Here is an 11,275-nt window from a genome sequence, read left to right as displayed (position 1 = left end):
GTTTCAGCATGATAATGCACGGCCCCATGTCGCAAGGATCTGTACACAATTTCTGGAAGCTGAAAATGTCCCAGTTCTTCCATGGTCTGCATACGCACCAGACATGAACATGTTTGGGATGCTCTATCTACGTGTACAACAGCGTGTTCCTGTTCCAGCCAATAACCAGCAACTTCGCACAGCCATTGAAGAGGAGTGGAACAACATTCCACAGACCACAATCAACAGCCCGATCAACTCTATGTGAAGGAGATGTCTATGCGAATGAAATGTGTCGCACTGCACGAGGCAAATTATGGTTACACTAGATACTGTCTGGCTTTCTGATCCACGCCCCTACAAGAAATGTGTGCAGTGGTTGAAAAACAAATTGTAAACTTAGTGTAAACTTAGGTTGGAGTCACGTAAACTTCTGACTTCAACTGTAGGTTGGAGTCATTAAAACTTGTTTTCCAACCACTCCACAAATTTCTTGTAAACAAACTAGTTTTGGAAAGTTGGTTAGGACATCTACTTTGTGCAAGACACAAGTAATTTTCCCAACAATTATTTAACTTATAATTTCACTGTATCACAATTCCAGTGGGTCAGAAGTTTGCATACTGTGCCTTTAAACAGCTTGGAAAATGTAGCTTCAGAAGCTTCTGATAGGCTTATTGAGATCATTTCAGTCAATTGGAGGTGTACCTGTGGATGTATTTCAAGGCCTACCTTCAAACTCAGTGCCTCTTAGCTTGAGTTCATGGGAAAATCAAAATAAATCAGCCAATACCTCAGAAAAAGAATTGTAAGACCTCCACAAGTCTGGTTTATCCTTGGGAGCAATTTCCAAATGCATGAAGGTACCTCGTTCATCTGTATAAACAATAGTACTCAAGTATAAACACCATGGGACCACGCAGCCGTCATAACGCTCAGGAAAGAGACGCGTTCTGTGTCCTAGAGATTAACATACTTTGGTGTGAAAAGTGCACATCAATCCCAGAACAACAGCAAAGGACCTTGTGAAGATGCTGGAGGAAACAGGTACAAAAGTATCTATATCCACAGTAAAACAAGTCCTATATCGACATAAGCTGCAAGGCCGCTCAGCAAGGAAGAGGCCACTGCTCCAAAACCGCCATAAAAAAGCCAGACTACGGTTTGCAACTGCACATGGGGACAAAGATTGTACTTTTTGGAGAAATGTCCTCTGGTCTGATGAAACAAAAATATAACTGTTTGGCCATAATGACCATCGTTATGTTTGGAGGAAAAAGGGGGTGGCTTGCAAGCCGAAGAACACCATCCCAACCGTGAATCACATGGGTGTAAGCATAATGTTGTGGGGGTGCTTTGCTGCAGGATGGACTGGTGAACATCACTAAATAGATGGCATCACGAGGAGGGAAAATTATGTGGATATATTGAAGCAACATCTCAAGACATAAGTCAGGAAGTTAAAGCTTGGTCGCAAATGGGTCTTCAAAATGGCTTAAGGACAACAATGTCAAGGTATTGGAGTGGCCATCACAAAGCCCTGACCTCAATCCAATAGAAAATTTGTGGGCAGAACTGAAAAAGTGTGTGCGAACAAGGAGGCCTACAAACCTGACTCAGCTACACCAGCTCTGTCAGGAGGAATGGGCTAAAATTCACCCTACTTATTGTGGGAAGCTTGTGGAAGGCTCCTCAAAATGTTTGACCCAAGTTAAGCAATTTAAAGGCAATGCTACCAAATACTAATTGAGTGTGTGTAATCTTCTGACCCACTGGGAATGTGATGAAAGAAATTACAGCTGAAATAAATAATTCTCTCTACTATTATTCTGACATTTCACATTTTTAAAAATAAGTGGTGATCCTAACTGTCCTAAAACAGGGAATTTTTGTTAGGAAATGTCAGGAATTGTGAAAAACTGAGTTTAAATGTATTTGGCTAAGGTGTATGTAAACTTCAGACTTCAACTGTAAATATCTGAATTCCCAGTCATGTGAAATCCATTTCATAGGGCCTAATGAATTGATTTAAGTTGACTGATTTACTGATATGAACTTTAACTAAGTAAAATCTTTGAAATTGTTGCATGTTGTGTTTATTTTGGTTCAGTGTAGTTCCCTTTATTAATTTAAGAATGATAATGAATAGAAAACAAAACAGGCAACAAAACAACACTCGGAGAGAGGCAAAGCAAGGCAACACCCAATAATAACAGGGTTCACGTGACAAATTGGCATGGAGATTGTCATAACTATGGCAAATGAGATGGAAGTGGAAGCTATTTACTATTGAAAGTTCTCCATGCGTGTCGGTCCCTGGCCTGTTGAATGAAAGTGAGTGCAGAGTAAACAGGCCTGTTGTTATTACATCCTGTTGGCACCAGGAGTTGGTTTGGTATCTGCTCACTGTGTTGGGGCCGGAGCTCTCTCTCACACACACATACGTACACCACCGAAGATGTGGCCACGGGTAGTGGCCACTAGCTTTCACGAGAGAGGGGACCACCAGGAGCCAAGAGCCCAGATTAACCCGATTTGGTGGGGTGGCTGTACTCTCATTAATGACTCAGGAAGAAGCTAAACTAGTTTTTAAAGAACACTGGCGACCTCTCAAAGGTCTCAGCCCGGGTCCATCACTGGGATGTGATCCTACACTAAAGATGTAATAAATTGAGGATGAACACTTGTCGTGAGTTACATTGCCTTCGGAAAGGATTCAGACCCCTTGACCTTTTCCACATTTTGGTACGGTACAGCCTTATTCTAAAATTGATTAAAAATAATAATAATTGGCATCAGTCCACACACAATACCCCATAATGACAAAGCAAAAACAGGATTTTAGAAATGTTTGCTAATAAAAAAACTTGAAAAAACTGAAATACCACATTTACATAAGTATTCAGACCCTTTACTCAGTACTTTGTTCATGCACCTTTGGCAGAGATTATAGCCTCTTCTTGGGTATGACGCTACAAGCTTGGCACACCTGTATTTGGAGTTTTTCCAATTCTTCTCTGCAGATCCTCTCAAGCTCTGTCAGGGTGGATGGGGAGCGTCGCTACACATCTGTTTTCAGGTCTCTCCAGAGGTGTTCGATCGGGTTCAAGTCCGGGCTCTGGCTTTGCCACTCAAGGACATTCAGAGACTTGTCCCGAAGCCACTCCTGCGTTGTCTTGGCTGTATGCTTAGGGTTGTTGTCTTGTTGGAAGGTGAACCTTCGCCCCAGTTTGAGGTCCTGAGAGCTCTGGAGCAGGTTTTCATCAAGGATCTCACTGAACTTTTCTCCATTCATCTTTGACTCGATCCTGACTAGTCTTCCTGCCGCTGAAAAACATCCCACAGCATGATGTTCCCACCACCATGTTTCACCGTAGAAATGGTGCCAGGTTTCCTCTCGATGGGACTCTTGGCATTCAGGCCAAAGAGTTCAATCTTGGTTCATCAGACAAGAGAATCTTATTTCTCATGGTCTGAGAGTCTTTAGGTGCTTTTTGGGAAACTCCAAGCGGGCTGTCATGTGCCTTTTACTGAGAATTGACTTCCGTCTAGCCTCTCTACCATAAGGGCCTGAATGGTGGATTGCTGCAGATAGGGTTGTCCTTCTGGAAGTTTCTCTCAATTTCCACAGAGTAACTCTGGAGCTCTGTCAGATTGATCATCGGGTTCTTGGTCACCTCCCTGACCAAGGCCCTTGTCCTCTGATTGCTCAGTTTAGCCGGGCAGCCAGCTCTACGAAGAGTCTTCGTTGTTCCAAACTTCTTCCATTTAAGAATGATGGAGGCCACTGTGTTCTTGGGGACCTTCAATGCTGCAGAAATGTTTTGGTACCCTTCCCCAGATCTGTGCCTCGACACAATCCTGTCTCGGAGCTCTACGTACAATTCTTTCGACTTCATGGCTTGGTTTTATCTCTGACATGCACCTGTCAACTGTGGGACCTTATATAGACAAGTGTGTGCCTTTCCAAATCATTGTCCAATCAATTGAATTTACCACAGGTGGACTCCAATGAAGTTGTTGAAACATCTCAAGGATGATCAATGGAAACAGGATGCACCTGAGCTCAATTTCGAGTCTCATAGCAAAAGGGTCTGAATACTTATGTAAGTCAGGTATTTGTTTTTATTTTTAATACATTTGCATACATGTTTTTGCTTTGTTATTATGGGGTATTGTGTGTAGATTGCTGAGGATTTTGTATTTTTATTTACTCAATTTTAGAATAAGGCTGTAACGTGACAAAATGTGTGAAAAGTCAAGGGGTCTGAATACTTTCCGAATGCACTGTATATGACAAGAAAATTGTTGCCGGAGAAAAGGGGGTTATACCAAACACTTCTTCTAGTCTGATCAAAGATGGTGAACTGGAGAGAGTTTCTTCTGTTGTTGATTTGAGCGATAAACAGTTCCATTCATTTGGGAGACCCGGTGTCTCGAACTCCAGAAGCATACCACATGGTTATGTGCATTCTTAGCCTCTAAAAAAAGGTTGAGGAAGGGAGAGAGTGAACACATACTGCCGTGGTTTCGAAGCAGCCCTGCTTTAGAAGGAAGTGGTGTCGGTCTGGTCTGACCACAGATGCATGAGATCCGGCATTGCCTTCCTAGCGGATGGTATGGAGACACCATGCAGGCCTGGACTTCCAAGTCTGTTTACTAGATTGTCCCTGTGGTGAGGTCGTTCTTTCCAACAAGGAGCGTGTCTCAATTGAAAGCCAATCAATCAAGTTCTGCTTGGAAAGAGCTTCACAAAGGCTGTGGGATTCTGTCAGGGCACATGTGGGTTGCTCTCTGTTGAAATGAGAGAAAGAACCTAATAAGATTCCACTTAGAGGGACAAGGCATGTAATCAATGACAAACTGACAGTACCTGGTCCCTAGAGGGTTAATGGCAACTGGAGGAAAAGTCGAAAATAAGGAGCCATGTGATGGTTATACCAAGTCAGAGTTGTCATTTCCCCAAGGGCTTTGAGGTAGATGTTGTTTTTGCTTTCTGTAAAAATAGTGCTCAAGACGTCTCTCATGACATCCTTTGTCATTTAATTTCCATTGTTTTGTATTTAGGTTACCTTGGCAATATTATCACAGATTGCATCAGTAAAATAATACATGTTTTCTGTGTTGGTAAATGTAAAATATTTAACTGACAATTTTTCTGTTTATCATGCAAATGAAACTCTGTTAATGTCGGTAAGGATTTTGATGTTTACATTCATCAATGTGATTCATTTTGAGAATGGATTCCAAGGTCTCTAATTGGAAATGAGAGAAATACACAATATTATTTTATTCCTGTGTAGCACTATAATATTAGAGTGTGTCTGTAATGGTTGGACTCTTGACTCACGTCCTGGCTGGTCTCCTACTGGTGCAGGTGTTGCTGCTGCTGTGTTCGTTTCACGACGCAGAGGGAGGCTCCAGTTTCAGGAAATTAGGCCTGTTGGTTAATGTTAGAACTGGAAGGAAAAGTTCCTGGAAGGTGGTTGAGTCCAACCGGGGGGTGGTGAATTGGTTCCCTTTCTATTAGAGAAAAGATATGACACCCACTTCTTATAGATGGCTTTGGTTGAAAGTCAATTGTGTCATACACGTTTTACAATACGTTTGCTGTAAACTTACAGTACATGAATTGCATTTTATGTGTTTTCAATCCATTTTTATAACATTCCTCCATAGTTGAATTCAATGATTGATGTCATAAAAGTAGTGGTAAGAGTTTTGTTTCTGTTTGTGTACCTGTTGTTGTTGATGAGGATTTGGCTTCAAATGAATTTAACTTCCGATTGCAATCCCATCAGAAGATGCCCTATGTTTTAGTATTCATGTGGTACTTTCCCACTGAGAGACAGAATGATATCATATACCTCTTGCACTTGTTATTGTTATCTTTTCTTTGGTGTTCAGACGGAGGTGCACTTTGTTGGATTTCCGTTTCTCTTTATTCAGAGAGTGACTCTCATCTCTGCTAGAGGGAGTTAACTGCGAGTCGCCCTGGCCAAAGTAAACTCCAACCATGGTCTGGTCTTTCTGAAGCAACTCGAATGAAGGTCTACTACTCCATAAGCATTGGTGTGTGAACAGCACCGGCCTACTGTATTGAACAGCTGAAACAATTGTGTGATCACTATTTAAACTTAAATTGACTTGTATGTAGTGACAGGTAGGTTTTAGCTGAAAAATAAACCAATGTGGATTGTTACCCAATTATTTAATATTTACACAGTAAACATCTTAAAATATACAAGATTCTAATTGTTCTCAAGGACCAGTGCCACTGTTCATGATTAAATATAGGGACATTTAATCATTGTTGTTGAAGGACTGATAATGGGTAAATTTCCTTTGAGATAGTATCCTAATGAGTAGTGTCTCAGTTATGTATGATCATGACACTTGTTGGCTGTAGATTCAGAAGAGGGCAGCAGTGAGTTGCTTATTCAAGGGAATGTTGGGCTGCAGTTAATTGATAGACAATTATTAGACCTCGTGAAGTTTCAGTACTTGGGTCTGGTGTCTTATTTCTATTGCAGCTGTATGTAAAGTTTTCACTATTTTGTTGTGATCAATTTGTGTTACTTTACATTCTAGATATGTTAACCGATGCTTCACTCTGAACTAGATTTGTCAATGGGCTTCTTATTGAGCAACCCTCATATTGTAAGTTAAAAAATCAACCCACAATTTGACACTCACGGTTCTTTCTCTATTTCATTCCAATTTTGGGTTCCTTATTTTCCTCTTCGTAATGATGTAAAAAAACAAAACAAATCTGCCCCATCTTCATTTCTACTCTTTCATATTATGGAACAGTTACAGGGAATTGGAAACCATTTCCCAAATAAACATTTTCTTGTTTTCTTTCTGAAACCTACCCTAAAAACGCCTCACATTTCTCTTGTGTCTGCTGAATGAAAACACAATGGTCAGGAGTGTAGCCTACCTTTGGCAAAGAGTTAGGAGCTAGGGACGGGGTCTTTTTGTGATGACTGGATTATGTATTCATTAAAATCACATCTATACTGCTCCCCAAACAGGTTGTCAGGCTGGGAGCCAGCTCACACCGCATCAGTACTTTTACGAGTGGGCCCCCCAGAAACTTTCAGCGAGACTGTTTTTAGTGGCTCTTGATGCAAATGGAAACACTTAGCTCCCACAATAAATTATCCTGAAGCCAGAGATGGTGATGCCACACTGCACAGACCCCCAGCCCTGCCACTCTGCCCGGTCAGAGAGATACTTGCACATGTAGCAGCAGAAGTGTTTGGATTGAGCAAAAGTAGCAGTTATGGATAGTGGAATGATGATGGCAAACAGTGAACGGACATAAACAAGAAAAAGGAATGGGGTTGTTATACTAGGGTGTAGTGTCCTCTGGTGAAGAGTGATAAAGGCAGGAGATATCATAGCCCCCCCCCCTCCCCGGGGTTGAGATTGGGTTCGTGTCAGGATAGTCGAGTGTCTTGCTCTTCATTTTTTGGAGGGAAATAGATAAACAACCATTAGTGTTGTTGGAGTTCAGTGCTCTCCAGAGTAATACTCCCATCTCACCAAAGTACTACTATTCAATATAGCTACTATTATTCTGAATATGCTTTGTATGATTAATAGATACATTATGAAAGCTCTATAGGCTATTGTCAAATCAAGTAGCACTTTCTCGGCCAATCAATGACATACTCTCTTTCTACCAGACTCGGATGTCGTCAAGTTCAAACATTACAACAACACACTTACAGGTACTTTACTTAAACTGCTGTATTAGAAGTCCAGGTGCATAAGGAAATAATAGTTGCAAAATGGTGTGTTGCCTTTGCCTAAGAACACCTACCCAAATAAATAATACAAATGATTATGCCTGCTGGTTCTAACTTGTTTGACTGCCTAATGATGTAATTGCAGCTGACCAAACTGATTGTTGTTGAAATATTGCCCCGCTGTTATAGCTACGTTGTGACAATGTTTGTGTTCGCCGAGAGGGCCAACGGCACAACCATAACAAACACAACAAACACAGCTGAATGTGGGGTTTCCATTTCAATTGCATGACGAGGCACGCAGCGTCTGGATGGGACTTGGGAAAAGGGAGCTCAGTCATCCGCTGTGCTCTGCTCTGTTTGGCTACTGGCCAGCATGGTAAGCAGAGCCCTGACAGTACAACCGACCTGTGAAATTATTGTCCAGATGCACTTCAACATTTCCAAATGCAAATGATACATAAAGAGACGGACAAAATCAGTTACAGGTTGTGCACAACAGAATGGATGCAGGGACTGCAGGAGAATGTTTGACAAAGTAAAGCTGTGCCAGATTAAAGGGTTGTGCCTTTAATGAGGGTGTGCACCAAGAAGGTCAGGTCAGAGAGACTGTGACGTAGGCTGATGTTCAAATTGTATTAGTTTTCATTCAAACACTCCCAGTGTTTGATCGAATCTGCCTGGAGCGCCTGATGGGGAGGATTTTGCATGCATGAGACTATTCCATTGATTCCATTGCACCAGGCAAACTCAGTTAAGCGCAGCTAAAGTATAAACAAAAATAATAATAATAACACTACCGTTCAAAGGCGGGGCGGCAGCGTAGCCTAGTGGTTAGAGCGTTGGACTAGTAACCGGAAGGTTGCGAGTTCAAACCCCCGAGCTGACATGGTACAAATCTGTCGTTCTGTCCCTGAACAGGCAGTTAACCCACTGTTCCCAGGCCGTCATTGAAAATAAGAATATGTTCTTAACTGACTTGCCTGGTTGAATAAAGGTTAACAAAAAAAAAAAAAAAGTTTGGGGTCACTTAGAAAGTCCTTATTTTTTAAAGAAAAACTTTTTTTTGTCCATTAAAATAACATCAAATTGATCAGAAATACAGTGTAGACATTGTTAATGTTGTAAATGACCATTGTAGCTGGAAACTGCATTTTTTTTTAGGGAATATGTACATAGGTGTACAGAGGCCCATTATCAGCAACCATCACTCCTGTGTTCCAATGACACGTTGTGTTAGCTAATCCAAGTTTATCATTTTAAAAGGCTAATTGATCATTAAAAAAACATTTAGCAATTATGTTAGCACAGCTGAAAACTGCTGTGCTAATTAAAGAAGCAATAAAACTGTCTGTCTTCAGACTAGTTGAGTATCTGGAGCATCAGCAATTGTGGGTTCGATTACAGGCTCAAAATGGCCAGAAACAAATCAGCCACCCTTTGCCTTGATGACAGCTTTGCACACTCTTGGCATTCTCTCAACCAGCTTCATGAGGTAGTCACCTACTTTGTGGAATTTAATTTCCTTCTTAATGCGTTTGAGCCAATCAGTTGTGTCATGACAAAATATGGGTGGTATACAGAAGATAGCCCTATTTGGTAAAAGACCAAGTCCATATTATGTCAAGAACAGCTCAAATAAGCAAGGAGAAACAACAGTCCATCATGACTTTAAGACATGAAGGTCGTTCAATCCGGAAAATTTCAAGAACTTTGAAAGTCACATTCGCAAAAACCATCAAGCACTATGATGAATCTGGTTCTCATGAGGACTGCTACAGGAAAGGAAGACCCAGAGTTACCTGTGCTGCAGAGAATGAGTTAGAGTTAACTGCACCTCATATTGCAGCCCAAATAAATGATTCACAAGCGTTCAAGTAACAGACACATCTCTACATCAACTGTTCAGAGGAGACTGCGTGAATCAGGCCTTCATGGTCAAATTGCTGCAAAAAACACTACTAAATGACACCAATAAGAAGAAGAGACTTGCTTGGGCCAAGAAACACAAGCAATGGACATTAGTCCGGTGGAAATCTGTCCTTTGTTCTGATGAGTTCCAAATTTTCGATTTTTTATTCCAACCACCGGTCTAATGTCTATTGCTCGTGTAGAGTAGGTGAACGAATGATCTCCGCATGTGTGGTTCCCACCATGAAGCATGGGGGAGGAGGTGTGATAGTGTGGAGGTGCTTTGCTGGTGACACTGTCTGATTTACAGTTGAAGTCGGAAGTTTACATACACTTAGTTTGGAGTCATTAAAACTTGTTTTTCAATCACTCCATGCATTTCTTGTTAACAAACTATAGTTTTGGCAAGTCAGTTAGGACATTTACTTTGTGCATGACACAAGTAATTTTTCCAACAATTGTTTACAGACGGATTTCACTTATAATTCACTGTATCCCAATTCCAGTGGGTCAGAAGTTTACATACACTAAGTTGACTGTGCCTTTCAACAGCTTGAAAAATTACAGAAAATTGTGAAGATACTGGAAGAAACGGGTACAAAAGTATCTATATCAACAGTAAAACGAGTCCTATATCGATATGACCTGATAGGCCACTCAGCAAGGAAAAAGCCCCTACTCCAAAACCGCCATAAAAATGCCAGACTACGGTTTGCAACTGCACATGGGGACAAAGTTTGTACTTTTTGGAGAAATGTCCTCTGGTCTGATGAAACAAAAATAGAACAGTTTGGCCATAATGACCATTTTTATGTTTGGAGGAAAAAGGGGGTGGCTTGCAAGCCGAAGAACACCATCCCAACCGTGAAGCACGGGAGTGGCAGCTTCATGTTGTGGAGGTGCTTTGCTGCAGGAGGGACTGGTACACATCACTAAATAGATGGCAACATAAGGAGGGAAATTATGTGGATATATTGAAGCAACATCTCAAGATGCTTTTTGCATCTTGGTCGCAAATGGGTCTTCAAAATGGCTTAAGGACAGCAATGTCAAGGTATTGGAGTGGCCATCACAAAGCCCTGACCTCAGTCCAATAGAAAATGTGTGGCCAGAACTGAAAAAGCGTGTGCGAGCAAGGAGGCCTACAAACCTGACTCAGCTACACCAGCTCTGTCAGGAGGAATGGGCCAAAATTCGCCCAACTTATTGTGGGAAGCTTGTGGACGGCTACCGGGAAGGTTTGAACCATGTTAAACTGTTTAAAGGCAATGCTACCAAATACTAATGGAGTGTATGTAAACTTCTGACCCACTGGGAATGTGATGAAAGAAATTAAAGCTGAAATAAATCATTCTCTCTGACATTTCACATTTTTAAAGTAAAGTGGTGATCCTAACTGACCTAAGACAGGGAATTAAATGTCAGGAATTGTGAAAAACTGTATTTGACTAAGGTGTATGTAAACTTCTGACTTCAACTGTAGCCACCATCAAATGACCCACCCGCCCCACCCGCGGTGGGTCTATATTTATTTTCCTTTAGTTGAGAGTGATTGGCTCTATAGCCTAACCTTGGCCTACTAACCTTTCAGCCTACTTTTATTTCCCCATTCTTATTATTTTTATTAT

Source organism: Oncorhynchus gorbuscha, linkage group LG22 (genome assembly GCF_021184085.1).
Source record: "Oncorhynchus gorbuscha isolate QuinsamMale2020 ecotype Even-year linkage group LG22, OgorEven_v1.0, whole genome shotgun sequence".
Lineage (NCBI taxonomy): Eukaryota > Metazoa > Chordata > Actinopteri > Salmoniformes > Salmonidae > Oncorhynchus > Oncorhynchus gorbuscha.
The sequence above is the reverse complement of the archived record's forward strand: the minus strand, read 5'-3'. Positions refer to the sequence as shown.